The sequence below is a fragment of the Lissotriton vulgaris genome, chromosome 2_1 (assembly GCF_964263255.1).
Source record: "Lissotriton vulgaris chromosome 2_1, aLisVul1.2, whole genome shotgun sequence".
Lineage (NCBI taxonomy): Eukaryota > Metazoa > Chordata > Amphibia > Caudata > Salamandridae > Lissotriton > Lissotriton vulgaris.
In genome coordinates, this window is record NC_141687.1 from 70,952,414 (window position 1) to 70,966,619 (window position 14,206).

The 14,206-nt window shown below is 50.7% G+C and overlaps 1 pseudogene; it reads right to left on the reverse strand.

Moving 5' to 3' along the window:
* Window positions 1-3,890: 3,890 nt before the first annotated feature.
* Window positions 3,891-14,206, reverse strand: part of LOC147729591 (ribosome biogenesis protein BRX1 homolog) — a 55,127-nt pseudogene continuing 44,811 nt past the window's right edge.

Below are 14,206 nucleotides of genomic sequence, written 5' to 3' on the forward strand. Positions count from 1 at the left end.
CAGGAAGGAAAATTAATAACAAAGTGAGTAGATTGTTCAGTTCCAATACACTGCATTCTATTTCGCATGGTTGTATTACTGGTGACAGTATGTATTTGGGGGATGGTGTTCATTTGTCCCGGGTGGGGAACGAGTTACTCATAGGAGACTGTATAGCTTGGCTAAAGACTTTAAGACATGACCTTTAGGTAGGAGTGTTGTGGGGGGTCCGGATAGCCGGTCAACTATCCGGCCTGTGGCGGTAAGGTCATGATCGGTGAGCACTAATTGGAAGATCCCTATGAGTGGGCGTCACCCATTACGGATGGGAGCGCTCGAGGGAGGTGGCCATTGGCCCCTCAACGGGGTAGGCGGTCCCTTCTAAGGATGGGCCGCCGAAAGGAAAGGAAAGGCGGTCAAGGCCCCTTCCTGGGTAGGAGGGGCTACAGCCCCCTCCTGGAGAATTTCCCGGGGCCAGGTCATCTGCGACGGCAGATGCGGTAAGTTGTGTGGGGTTTGGGGGGGGGTCTACGCTACCTTCTAGATACCTCACACGAGTCCTCGGACGACCTTTAAGTGGCGTCGAGTTTATTGGGGCCCCCGTCAAGTCAAGGGAAATTGGTAGTTGCACTCGAGGTACACCTCTGTGCGGTCGCCCCTCACAAGTGAGGGGGATATTTCTGGTTTAGGGATCTTGACACCGGTTACGACCTTGCCGTTGGCCCTTAAACGTTAGGATGTACAATTTCAAAATTTCAAGTTAAATGTTTTGTAGGATGTTAGTTCGGCTAGGAGAACCTTTGTATTAGAGAATATGTTAAGGTTAGCCAAACATCGCAATGTGGTAATGAAATTGTACATAATATGAAACTGTTATTTTAATGTTTTAATTTTGTTTCATATTTTAATAAATACGGCCGGGAGGGTCACTCCCTCCCGTCTTCCAAAAGTTCAGAACTGTTTCCGGTTTCCCATCCTTGGGGATTGTGTTGAGAGGGGGTGGCGGGTATCTCAGCCATATGGAAAGGGGCGACCATTCGGTCCCCCCGAACGTATGGTGGAGTACCACGATCCCCCCGGGAAGCCATCTTGGGCGGGAGGCGAGTCTCGGCTGGTATGCCCGAAGCGGCGTAGCCGGGGCGCGCCTTTTCCCGCCCTGGAGTGGGCTGGCCTAGACACTGACGCGGCCGGGCCACGCCCTCGGGGCAGGCCGGGGCGGGTTTACGCCCGCCCTGAAGACGGATAAAAGGAGCAACAAGCCAAGGGAGCATCCTCTTGTTCCTGTGCTCTGAAGCTGCACCACCTCGCTGCACGTGAGCTCGAGACGGAACGAAGAGCCAATTTTGACCCACCCACCAGCCCCTGAGGACAGCAAGTGGTTTGAATAAAATTTGATGTGGTAGCTCTTTTGTTTGCAGGTGCCGGATTATTATCATGATAACTGTGAATATGCAATAAAGAAATGGTCAATTGTTGGTATGTTTTGCAAATAAAGTAATCCTGCTCTAGTGTTGATCGGTAGCATGCTTTTAATAAAGTGGTTGCTTTTAACTGTCTTTTAAGTAATTAGTCATTTAGTTTAGAACTGTCGTATTTATTTTGGTCGGGCGGTAAGGTCATGATCGGTGAGCACTAATTGGAAGATCCCTATGAGTGGGCGTCACCCATTACGGATGGGAGCGCTCGAGGGAGGTGGCCATTGGCCCCTCAACGGGGTAGGCGGTCCCTTCTAAGGATGGGCCGCCGAAAGGAAAGGAAAGGCGGTCAAGGCCCCTTCCTGGGTAGGAGGGGCTACAGCCCCCTCCTGGAGAATTTCCCGGGGCCAGGTCATCTGCGACGGCAGATGCGGTAAGTTGTGTGGGGTTTGGGGGGGGGTCTACGCTACCTTCTAGATACCTCACACGAGTCCTCGGACGACCTTTAAGTGGCGTCGAGTTTATTGGGGCCCCCGTCAAGTCAAGGGAAATTGGTAGTTGCACTCGAGGTACACCTCTGTGCGGTCGCCCCTCACAAGTGAGGGGGATATTTCTGGTTTAGGGATCTTGACACCGGTTACGACCTTGCCGTTGGCCCTTAAACGTTAGGATGTACAATTTCAAAATTTCAAGTTAAATGTTTTGTAGGATGTTAGTTCGGCTAGGAGAACCTTTGTATTAGAGAATATGTTAAGGTTAGCCAAACATCGCAATGTGGTAATGAAATTGTACATAATATGAAACTGTTATTTTAATGTTTTAATTTTGTTTCATATTTTAATAAATACGGCCGGGAGGGTCACTCCCTCCCGTCTTCCAAAAGTTCAGAACTGTTTCCGGTTTCCCATCCTTGGGGATTGTGTTGAGAGGGGGTGGCGGGTATCTCAGCCATATGAAATTTTTGGAAACCTTTAAATAAGCATCTGTCTGGAAAGGGACGGGTAGAGATTTAGGCATGTAGAGAGAATGATAATATTTAACAAATTCCACCAGAAGAGCAGTATCCTTGAAGACAGGAAATCCTATATCAGTGTTTATTGAATCTAAATTGTCACCTTGCTTACAAATATTCAAATAGCTAAAAGATTTCATTGAACTGCAGTTTTGCACAGATAAGCTCTTGAAATTTAGGTGCGGTAGGTGAAGAGTAATACTGATGTTCTAAGCATTTACTATCAAATAAAGGGACTGATTCTGTTTAATACCATGTCTCTTTTGTAGACACAAAATCAATAATGTGACCTCGGGTAGAAGCTTTAAAAGTATCCCAAAATAGTTGTGGAGGGATAGTAGTCTGCAGGGATACTAAATAATTCCTCAGAAAAAGCAGAAAACGAAGAGAAATTAGGGTCAAGCAAAAGAGACTCATTAAATCTCCATCCATTAGATTTGGAATGTACAGGGAGCCAATCAAAATGTGTAATGACTGGGACATGATCAGAAATCAAAATTGGTTCAATAGTAGAGATAATGAGATTTTCGGAAAGCATTTTAGTTGCAAAGAGATATGATCAAGTCTAGAGAGGTGACAATAAATAGAAAATTCTCTACTAAAGGATTGCAAATTCTCCATGAGTCCACCAAAAGACGCTGGGTTATAAAGGAATGAAATTGCTTGCTTATTTTTTGGCGAATATATTTCACTAGGGATTGACATTCAATGAAGGGGTCCATTACTTTATTACAGTCACCAGTCAAAATAAAAAAAGTCGTCAGCATATTGCACACATTTTTGGGAAATAGAAGACCAAAAAGAATTATCAACTTGAGTAGGGCCATAAATATTCTCCTTACATGGGTATTTATCCAATATGTAAAACAGTATTATTACTTCTCTTTAATGACAAACTCCTTAATACTGACCACATTTAAACAGATGGACAGGCACAACAATCCTTTGTGAAACGGATATTGAACATAGATCCTGGAAGTGGGCGGACTAGGAGTCAGCTGCATACAAGTCCACATAGCGTGGTTGGATGCCTTGGGGCGAAGTGTGAGTGAATGGGAGAAAACCATATCAACTGACTCTTGAAGTGCAAACCTTCAAGATGCCCCAGGGACATTGTATGCACAATGTGCATATGCAAAGAATATTCACAGATTGCCTTCTTCGAAGTTAGTTATAGATTGCAATTAAAGTGTTAAAAACCGGGCTATACATGCTCATAAATGAATCAAGCCCCAACTAGGCTTGATCCCAACTTTGCATTCTATACCATCTCCTTGGATTAAAAACATCCATATTCGTACAAAAACAGCTTCATTTAACATTCTGATTCAAAGACCCAACTGTCACAATCCATCTAATTCCCCAAAGTGTTATTCCAATAGTCTTTTGGGATCAAGCACTGTTCTTCTTTTTCATCACCATCCTCTGTCACTTGAATTCTTTGCCTTTTTATTTGGTTTGAGTGGCTTCTCTGGTGGACTGGTCTATATCTGAACTGGCGTCTCCTCAGCAAAGGTTTTGAAGACGTCCTCTGTGGGATCTGCTGGAATAAATGCTTTTCCTTCATTATGTCTCAATTTTTGCAAGGCCTTCAATTGCTGTTTCTCTTTGAATTTAGCTGCTGTGGCCAATCGTATCAACCGGCGAGGCATGTTTGGAGACTGATAATGTGAGTTTTCATACAAAATTGGCATGTTTGGAGACTGATAATGTGAGTTTTCATACAAAATTGGCCCCCCGAATCTGCCTTGGAAAATCTTTATCAGATTCAAAACTAAGCGAGGACCAATTTCAATAATCTGAAAATTTAGGAACCTGATCGTGTTATCTGCTACAGTGAATCTGAAAACGTGATCTACGAACGGCTGACTTTTTGGGTGAAAGCGGGGTGTGGAAAATATCTGAATAAAAGGCTCTTTCAAAAGAGCATAATGCGGTTCCTTATCAAAGATCGGGTCAAAAGACAAGGTTGGCGTGATCCTTTCTGGCAGTTTCCAGCCATCTTCCGCTCTGCCAGGGTGTGAATATTCTGAAATAAAATTTTTGCTGATGGCGCTTGTGGAGAATTTGAAAACCATGGCTTCAAAATAAAAATGCATTTGTTACAGGTTTTCATTTCACATAGTGCCCCCCAAATGCAAAACTAAAATCTCCCTGCTTAAGGGGGGCCAGCTAGGGGCCACCAAAGTACATACCCGCCATCCTGTGAAGGGCTTACTAATCTGGCAGACGGTATAGGGACCGCCACCATTTTGTGGATGCGGGTGGGTCCGACAGGCAATTGTAATGATTGCCTGTGTCGGAAACCATGGCGGACTGACTTCCTGTCTGCCAGAAATCCACCCACCATGCTTATCTGGCGGGCGGACAATGGGCACACAATGGTGATGAATCTGCCACTAGCAGGGTGCCGGTGGCAGATTCACCACTATCGTAATGACCCGTTTTGTTTTCCGGTTGAGACCATGTATGATTCAAATTCTGAATGCGCATATGGGTGTCATCCACAAATGGGCATAGCACCACAATGACCTCAAGCGCCAGATCAGGAGATGTGAGTAGACGAGGTCATAGTCAGACCAGTTTTAATAGAAGATGAGGATGACATATTGAGTGTAGGTACGGAGGACCTCATTGGACAGTTGTCAGTCTTTAGGAATAGCGATAATTTCTGTGAAGAGGAAGCTGTGTGATGAGGAGAAGTCTTGTTCTTCATCAGTTTGCAAATAAAGTGCTCAAATAAACCTCCCTGAGTTTCGTAATAAAAAACTGGGCAGAGCACTGTATTACATGGGCTACCCTAACAACAGCCAACCAAAGTCTTGCACGGGAACAAAGCAGAGTGTAGTAGAAATTTCGAGTGGAAAAAATCCCCTCAGTGTGAAGAACCAAAAATATGCAGCATAAAATACAGCAGGGAAGTCAAAAACACATACCACGCTAATAGGACGTCATTTAAAAGCAGAAATCCCCCTCCTGGAGAAGCATAGCAAAAAATGCAAGATAAACGATAATTTCCTCAGACATTTACTGATAATTTATAAAATGGCCACTGTTGAGAGGAAAGAGAAAAAGATATGATTTTGGGGTCAAAACTAGTTGTCACGATTATAGGGTCACTCACCCTGCCTTCCAATATCCAAAACTAGGCAGCCGTCTTAGTTGGCTGTCCGCTCGCCTTTCAATACTCCACAGATACAGTATGTCATTAGTTACTTAAACTCAATGCTGTAGGAAGGGGGAGGCTCTAGTTGGCGCAGTGTAGCACTAGCGACAAGCAGGGACTCTCTCTTCCTCGTCAGGGCTGAGGGTTACCTTCCAGACAACCTCTGCTTACCCTCTAGGTAGTGTGGCTTAAGCAGTCTTAGGCTAATCTTTGGGGCACATAGGGTTAAACATTTGCAATATCACACCATCACAACCAACCCACCACACAATGACACCAAACTGTATTTGTAAAAATATATATCTTTATATAGATTTCAAGCAGGCTCGTAAATACAGTTGTCAAACTTTCAATAGCGGTTCCAGTTTACTCAAGTTCAGGTTGCCACAGTTCTTTCTTAGCAATAAGCAATCTTTTGGGCCTACTGCCCAGGTTCAGCAAGGTTCAGTGTCTTGTAGCGCCTCAATGCGCTTTCTGCTGTCTCCGCTCGCTTCAGAGAGGAGATCGGGCCACGAGGACCAGGAGCTGTGCGAGCCTCGGTTTCAGAGGCGGCTCGCGTTGGGAGCAGATAGCGCGGTGCGAGCTCGAGTTGCAGGACGCTCGCACCGTGAGGATACAACACAGTACCTTTCAAATTCTTGTGGAGCGGGCGGCTTCCAGGGGAGCTGTCCCATGTTGCGTTGCTTTTCCGGGGTCGCTGTTCACTGCGGCTCTTAGCCGGGCAGGTCACGGGTCATCCGGGGCGGCGGTGCTCTGTGGCGGCAGGGTCCTTCCTTCGTCGTTCGCTCCGACCCTGGAGGCGGCGGCTGTGTGGTGGCGGCAAGTGGCAGTACGGTCCCCAAGTGCAGGACGTACCCAGCCAAAGTACCGATTGCAGCTGTGCGCTCACAGCTGAGCTGTCGGCCAGGATACCGACCAGAGGGGGGTTATCACAGGGCGTCTGTCCGTCTTCGCAGGTGGATTGACGGCTGGAAGCGCAGTCAATTCGGGAGCTTGGACCGGACGGGTCCTCCTTCACTTTGCTCTCGGGCTCCCGGTGCAGATGCGGTCACGGTGTTCGGGCCAGCGGCGGCTGGACCTCACGTTGCTCTCGCTGTTGCTTTGGGCCCCGGTCACGGTGCTTGGGGGGATGTCGATGCCTTGGATTACGGGGAGCGTGGCAGGCTTGCCCAGCGCTCCTAGACTCCTCTGTCAGTACTGCAGCGATAAGCAGCACCCACAGTCGCTTTCTTCAGGATGTAGCGCCCACTGGTCCTGAGGCGCTGGTCAGGGGGCAAGTTCACAGCAAGCCCTTGGAGATCTTTCAGCAGAGTTTGGCACAAAGTTTCACAAAGCAAAAGTCTTCTTGTAGTCTTTCCTTTTCCTCTCCTTCTGCAGCAAGGCACCAGACACAGGCAAGAGTCAGCACCCTTCCTTGTCCTTCCCGGTCCTTCTCGTCGGGCAGAGTTCCTTCTGTAGCCCAAACAGGATCTAATTTACAAGGAGCAAGGCTCCTTTTTTTATACTGCATTTCTTTTGTTCTCGCAGGCCAGGGGGGCCTTTGCATAGCCACTTTCAGTCCTTGAGTACTCTGGTGGGTGTACTCCGGCTTCTGCTTTCAGTGTGAGGGACAGGCGCATCAGACGCCCCACAGGAGGTGGAGCCAGCATTGTGCGGACAGGGGCAGCCAGAGTACCTTGTTGATGGGGCTTCGCCCTTCCTGGGCCAGGTGTCGGCTGAGTCATCAGTCGCTCCCCAGGAGGGTGGAGCCAGCATTGTGGTGGCGGAGCACAGCAAGATTCAGAGTCAAGAGCCACTCCTACCTCCCACTAAGGTGTAATCTGCGCATTCACCACCTGTCATCCCCCAGCCCTGTCACTCACACATCCCAGACAGTCAGATACACATACCAGCAGAGGCGGGCTGAAATGGTTAGGCAAGCAAATGCTAACTTTCTAAAAGTAGCATTTGCAAACACAGGATACTAAAATAAACTTTACTAAAAGAAATATTTTATCATCCTGAGTTCAGGCATACTAAATACGACTCTCTACCATGCTCCCTGAGCCTGCTGGGATTATAGGGTGTAATAATTCCAGCAGCCCATTCTGGCCTAACGGAAGCAGGTAGCCTTACAATAGTGAAATACGAATTTAGTTGTAAGTCACTACTAGGACATGCCACACACATCAGGGCTTGTCCTACCTTACACCTACAATGCACCATGCCCGCAGGCCTACCATAGGGGTGACTAATATGCAGTCAAGGGAAGGTTCAGGGGCTGGCAAGTGGGTGCACTTGCCCAGCCGGCATGACAGTACGAGACTGCACGCGGGTTCTGCGGTGGCAGTCCCCAGACACATCTTACGGCTGCTTCTGTGGGTGGCGCAACCAGCGCTGCAGGCCCACTAGCAGTATTGGCATCTACAAGCCCTGGCACTCCTGGTGCGCTTTACTAGGGACTAACAGTAAATCCAATGCACCAATCATGGACATCAATCACATGTACAATTTACAGTAGGGAGCACTTGCACTGCGGCACGGGTCGGCCATGGCGCAGTACCCTGAGTATCGGAAAACCAGCAAAACATCGGAGGCACACCAGCAAAAAGTGGAAGGGAAACTCACGCCAAGGTGCCAGGTCTAACATGTGTCCCCTCCAGCTGAAATGTGGGGGGAACTACCCTTCCCCAGGGAGTTCCACATCACTAAGGCGGAAAAATCTGGACAGACCGTCTGCGTTGGCGTGATCTGTGCCAGGGTGGTGTTCCACCGTAAAGTCCATACTCTGTAGAGAAATGGACCACCTCAACAGTTTTGGGTTCTCACCCCTCATTTGCATCAACCATCTGAGGGGCCTGTGGTCCGTCTGAACTCGGAAGTGAGACCCAAACAAGTAGGGTCTTAGCTTCTTCAGCGCCCAGACCACAGCAAATGCTTCACGCTCTATTGCACTCCACCTACTTTCCCGTGGAAGTAACCTCCTACTGATGAAGGCTACGGGTTGGTCAAAGCCCTCCTCAGTCATCTGTGAGAGAACAGCCCCTACACCATGCTCTGAAGCGTCTGTTTGCACTATGAATTCCTTGGAGAAATCAGGAGCCAGGAGCACGGGCGCCGTGCACATGGCAGTCTTCAGGGTGTCAAAAGCCTTCTGACAGGTGTCAGTCCAAATCACATTCCTGGGCTGCTTCTTCGAAGTCAGCTCTGTCAAGGGGGTCACAATCGTGCCATAGCCCTTGACAAACCTCCTGTAATACCCAGTGAGCCCCAGGAAGGCTCTCACTGCAGTCTGGGTCTTGGGGGGTTCCCAAGCCAGGATGGTCTCGATTTTGGGTTGCAAGGGGGCCACCTTGCCACTCCCCACTTGGTGTCCCAAGTACACCACGGAACCCTGCCCAATCTGGCACTTGCTTGCCTTGATTGTGAGGCCTGCTCTGCGCAGGGCCATCAACACTTCCCAGAGGTGTCGCAGGTGTTCTGGCCAGGTGCCACTGAACACCGCGATGTCATCCAGGTAGGCGGCACTGAACTCATCCAGCCCAGCCAACACCTGGTTGACCAATCTCTGAAAGGTGGCAGGGGCATTCTTCATTCCAAATGGCATAACCCGGAACTGGAAATGCCCATCTGGTGTAGAGAATGCTGACCTCTCCTTTGCCCCATCGGTCAAGGCGATCTGCCAGTACCCAGACGTTAAATCAAACGTGCTGAGGAACCGGGCAGCCCCTAGCCGATCAATGAGCTCATCAGCTCTGGGGATGGGGTGCGCGTCAGTCTTCGTGACTGAATTGAGTCCTCTGTAGTCCACACAGAACCGGAGTTCGGGTGTGGCTCCTGGCGCAGCAGCCTTTGGGACCAAGACCACGGGGCTGGACCAAGGACTGCTGGAAGACTCAACCACCCCAAGGGCAAGCATCTTGGAGACCTCCTCCTTGATGCAGGCCCGGACCCTGTCAGTCACTCTGTAAGCCTTATGCTTCACAGGTAAGCTGTCTCCAGTGTCCACATCATGGACGCACCAATCTGTGACGCTCGGAACCAGGGAGAACAGATCTGGAAACTGCCCCAGCAACTGGCGGCAGTCTTCCTGTTGTTCGGGGGTCAGGGTGGGTGAGAGGTTAACTCCATCCACTGACCCGTCTTTCTCACAGGCGACTAAGAGGTCAGGAAGAGGCTCCGACTCCTCCTCCATTCCATCATCAGTTGCCAACAACATGCCCACTTCGGACCTTCTTAAGTGGGGCTTGAGGCGGTTGACATGTAGGACCCTCAAAGGGTTCCTGGGCGTCTTCATGTCCACCAAGTATGTCACTGGGCTCTTGCGCTCCACAACCTCAAATGGACCTGTCCACTTATCCTGAAGGGCACAGGGTTCCACTGGGGCCAGGACATACACCTCTTGTCCAGGCTGAAGCTCGACCAGAGTGGCATTCTGGTCGTACCACCGCTTCATCTCCTCCCGGCTTGCTTCCAGATTTGCCTCGGCAAGTTGTCTGAAGCGCCTGGTTTGGTTTCTGAAGGCCAGCATGTAGCTATATACATTCTGGGGAGGTTTCCTGGGAGATTGCTCCCAGCCTTCCTTTACCAAACTCAGTGGTCCTCTCACGGGGTGGCCGTACAGCAGTTCAAAGGGGCTGAACCCTAGGGACTTCTGTGGTACCTCGCGATATGCAAAGAGCAGGCATGGTAAGAGGACGTCCCACTTACGCCTCATCGGACCGTCTAGGCCCATGATCATGCCTTTCAGGGTTTGGTTGAATCTCTCAACCAACCCGTTACCTTGGGGATGGTAAGGCGTGGTGAACTTGTAAGTTACACCACACTCCTGCCAAAGGGACTTCTTATACTTGGATATGAAGTTGGTCCCCCTGTCGCTCACCACCTCTAGAGGGAATCCTACTTGTGAGAAAATTCCCATCAGTGCACGTCCCACCACGGGGGCCGTCACTGTCCTCAGAGGGATGGCTTCGGGGTACCGGGTGGCATGGTCCACCAAGACCAGGATGAACCTGTTGCCCATGGCTGTTTTGGGGTCCAGAGGCCCAACAATGTCAATACCCACTCGCTGGAATGGCGTACCGACCACAGGGAAGGGTTGGAGGGGAGCCTTGTTCTTCCCTCCGCTCTTCCCACTTGCCTGGCAAGTCGGACAGGTTCTACAATGAGCGTCTGAGCTCTTGTGCATTTGGGGCCAGTAAAAGTGGGTGACAAGCCTGTCATAGGTCTTGTCCATCCCCAAATGTCCTGCTAAAGGCACATCGTGAGCCAGCCCCAGTAGGAAGGCTCTGAACTTCTGGGGTACCACCAGCACACGGGCTGACCCAGGTTCAGCAGCCTTAGGCTCTGAATACAGGAGGTCGTTCTCCCAGTACACATAATGTGTTTTGGCCTGAACACCATTGGCCTGGTCTGCAGCCTGCTGCCGCATACCCACGAGAGAAGGGCATTCTTTCTGCTCCTTGCAGAATTCCTCCCTGGAGGGTCCTCCTTCTTGCTGCCAATGGGTCAGCTCAGGCAGGTCCCCCAGTTCGGCAATCTGTTCCCCTGTAGGCTCCAGGGCATCCCCCTCAAGGTCTGCTTCCTCCTGGACCGTGGGAACTTCAGGGGCCGGTTTCCCGCGCCCTCTGCGCCTTCTCCCTAAGGCCGGTTCCTGGGCCTCTCCCTCAGGCCCCAGGACCTCTTGATCACCCCTACTGGCTGCCATTGACCGGGTGGTCACGCACGCCCAGTCAGGCAGACCCACCATCCGCAGGTGAGTCGTCTTCTCCACCTTTTCCCAAGGGGAGTGCTCCAAGTCATTCCCTAGCAAACAGTCAACAGGCATGGTTTTCCTCACACAGACCTGCAGAGTACCAGAGACCCCCCCCCCACTCGAAGGGAACTTGAGCCATCGGACACTGACTCTCTGAATTATCAGCATTGATAACCCTACAGTAGGCATGGGGTACAACCTGCTCTTGAGACACCAGGTGCTGCCTCACTGCAGTCACACTGGCTCCTGTATCTCTAAGAGCCTCAGCTTCCTTACCATTGATGATCACCACCTGCCCATATTTCTTAGTGTTAGAGGGCAGGTAGTTTGTAGGGATCATCTCACTGTCTCCTAGTGAGATAAGGGTCATGTGAACGGGATCTCCACCCCCCAGGACCATCACTTCTTCTCCTAAGTGAACACTAGTCACTTGACGGGGCGGAGCACCAGTCGGTGCGGGTTTTCCAAACAGGCGACACTTGGGGTCACTGGATATGTGCCCCGGCTCACCACATTTGAAACAATTGAAGGGCCCCTTTGGAACGGGTTTACCTGTCGGGGCCCCATTCTGCTTTGGGGGTGGGGGAGGCTGAGAACCTTTCTGCTGGTCCCCTTGGGGATTACTTTGGGGGCCTTTTTGGAACCCTTTCTGTTTTCCCTTGTCCCCCCCACTCTTCTGCTGGGGACCCTGCCCACTCTTGGCGGAGTCTCCCACTGGACCCTTGTGGACCCTGGTGCTGAGCCGGCGGTCCGCCTCCTCAGCAAGCTTCCTCGGGTTGGACAGCTTGCTATCGATCAGGTGTTGGCGTAACTCAGGAAAACAGTGATCAGACAAGTGCTCCCATGCAATTAAATCAAAGAGACCTTGAAAATCATTCACTTTGCTACCCTTCACCCAACCATCCAGTGCTCTGCAAAAATAAGTCACATACTCCACATACGTATTCCCAGGCCGCTTAGTACATCCCCTAAACTTCTGTCTATACATTTCAGGGGTAAGCCCGTACCTGTTCATTAAAGCTTCTTTCATGTGGGAATAGGACCTCTGGTTTTCAACGGGCAAATCTAGCAGGGTATCTCGCCCTTCGCTAAGGAACCTTCCCCACAACCACGCTCCCCAATCCTTGTCAGGGACCCGGTGGGAGGACATGGCTACCTCGTATGCCCTAAACCACTGTCCTATGTCATCCCCCTTAAAGAACTCTTTAACTACATCTTTGGGGATGTGCACTCTTGACTCTACCTGCACCGGCGTTGTGCTGCCACCAGAGGGAGGATGATCCAAGTTTCTCTCCTTTAGACTCATCTCCCTCATTTTCAATTCGTAATCCATTTGGTGCTTTCGCTCTTCCAGCGCCATTCTTTTGGTTTCAAGCTCCAGTTGGATTTTTAATTCTGCCAGCTTCCTTTCATGATCCCTCGTTTCCTTCCTGTCCGCCAGCTCCTCTGGCGACAGGCCTTTACCAAAGCTGTTCACGCTGTCTTGCCTTTCGAGATCCACCAGATCCACAGGTGCCCTCTGCTCCTCAGTGGCATCCTGATCCTCAAGGGCATCTTGATCCTCCGGGGACTTTCTGGACTCTATCCAGGCTTTCAGGGCCTTGTAGAGCTCTGGCTTGTTCTTGCAACCGGCGTGCGGAACCTTGAGTTTCTTGCAAAAAAACTTCAGCTCACTCTTTGAGTATTTGTCCAGCTTTGCGGCGTCCCATTCCACCTCCAACATCTCAGAGGTCGTGGACTCCGCTCCATCCAGGCTCTTCGCGCCCGGCATGGTTTCTTCGCTAGGGATTTTTTCTCGGCAAAATTACAACAAAACCTGTGGCCAAGTAACTGGACTGAAATCACTGTGCAATGGTCGGAAGTTAAGGTATAGACACTGCAAATGTAAATTCGAAAAATCCTCTCCGCTGCGTCCAATGTAGGAAGGGGGAGGCTCTAGTTGGCGCAGTGTAGCACTAGCGACAAGCAGGGACTCTCTCTTCCTCGTCAGGGCTGAGGGTTACCTTCCAGACAACCTCTGCTTACCCTCTAGGTAGTGTGGCTTAAGCAGTCTTAGGCTAATCTGTGGGGCACATAGGGTTAAACATTTGCAATATCACACCATCACAACCAACCCACCACACAATGACACCAAACTGTATTTATTTATATAGATTTCAAGCAGGCTCGTAAATACAGTTGTCAAACTTTCAATAGCGGTTCCAGTTTACTCAAGTTCAGGTTGCCACAGTTCTTTCTTAGCAATAAGCAATCTTTTGGGCCTTCTGCCCAGGTTCAGCAAGGTTCAGTGTCTTGTAGCGCCTCAATGCGCTTTCTGCTGTTTCCGCTCGCTTCAGAGAGGAGATCGGGCCTCGAGGACCAGGAGCTGTGCGAGCCTCGGTTTCAGAGGCGGCTCGCGTTAGGAGCAGATAGCTCGGTGCGAGCTCGAGTTCCAGGACGCTCGCACCGTGATCATACAACACAGTACCTTTCAAATTCTTGTGGAGCGGGCGGCTTCCAGGGGAGCTGTCCCACGTCGCGTTGCTTTTCCGGGGTCGCTGTTCGCTGCGGCTCTCAGCAGCCGCAGCGAGCAGGTCACGGGTCATCCGGGGCGGCGGTGCTCTGTGGCGGCAGGGTCCTTCCTTCGTCGTTCGCTCCGACCCTGGAGGCGGCGGCTGTGTGGTGGCGGCAAGTGGCAGTACGGTCCCCAAGTGCAGGACGTACCCAGCCAAAGTACCGGTTGCAGCTGTGCGCTCACAGCTGAGCTGTCGGACAGGATACCGACCAGAGGGGGGTTATCACAGGGCGTCTGTCTGTCTTCGCAGGTGGATTGACGGCGGGAAGCGCAGTCAATTTGGGAGCTTGGACCGGACGGGTCCTCCTTCACTTTGCTCTCGGGCTCCCGGTGCAGATGCGGTCAC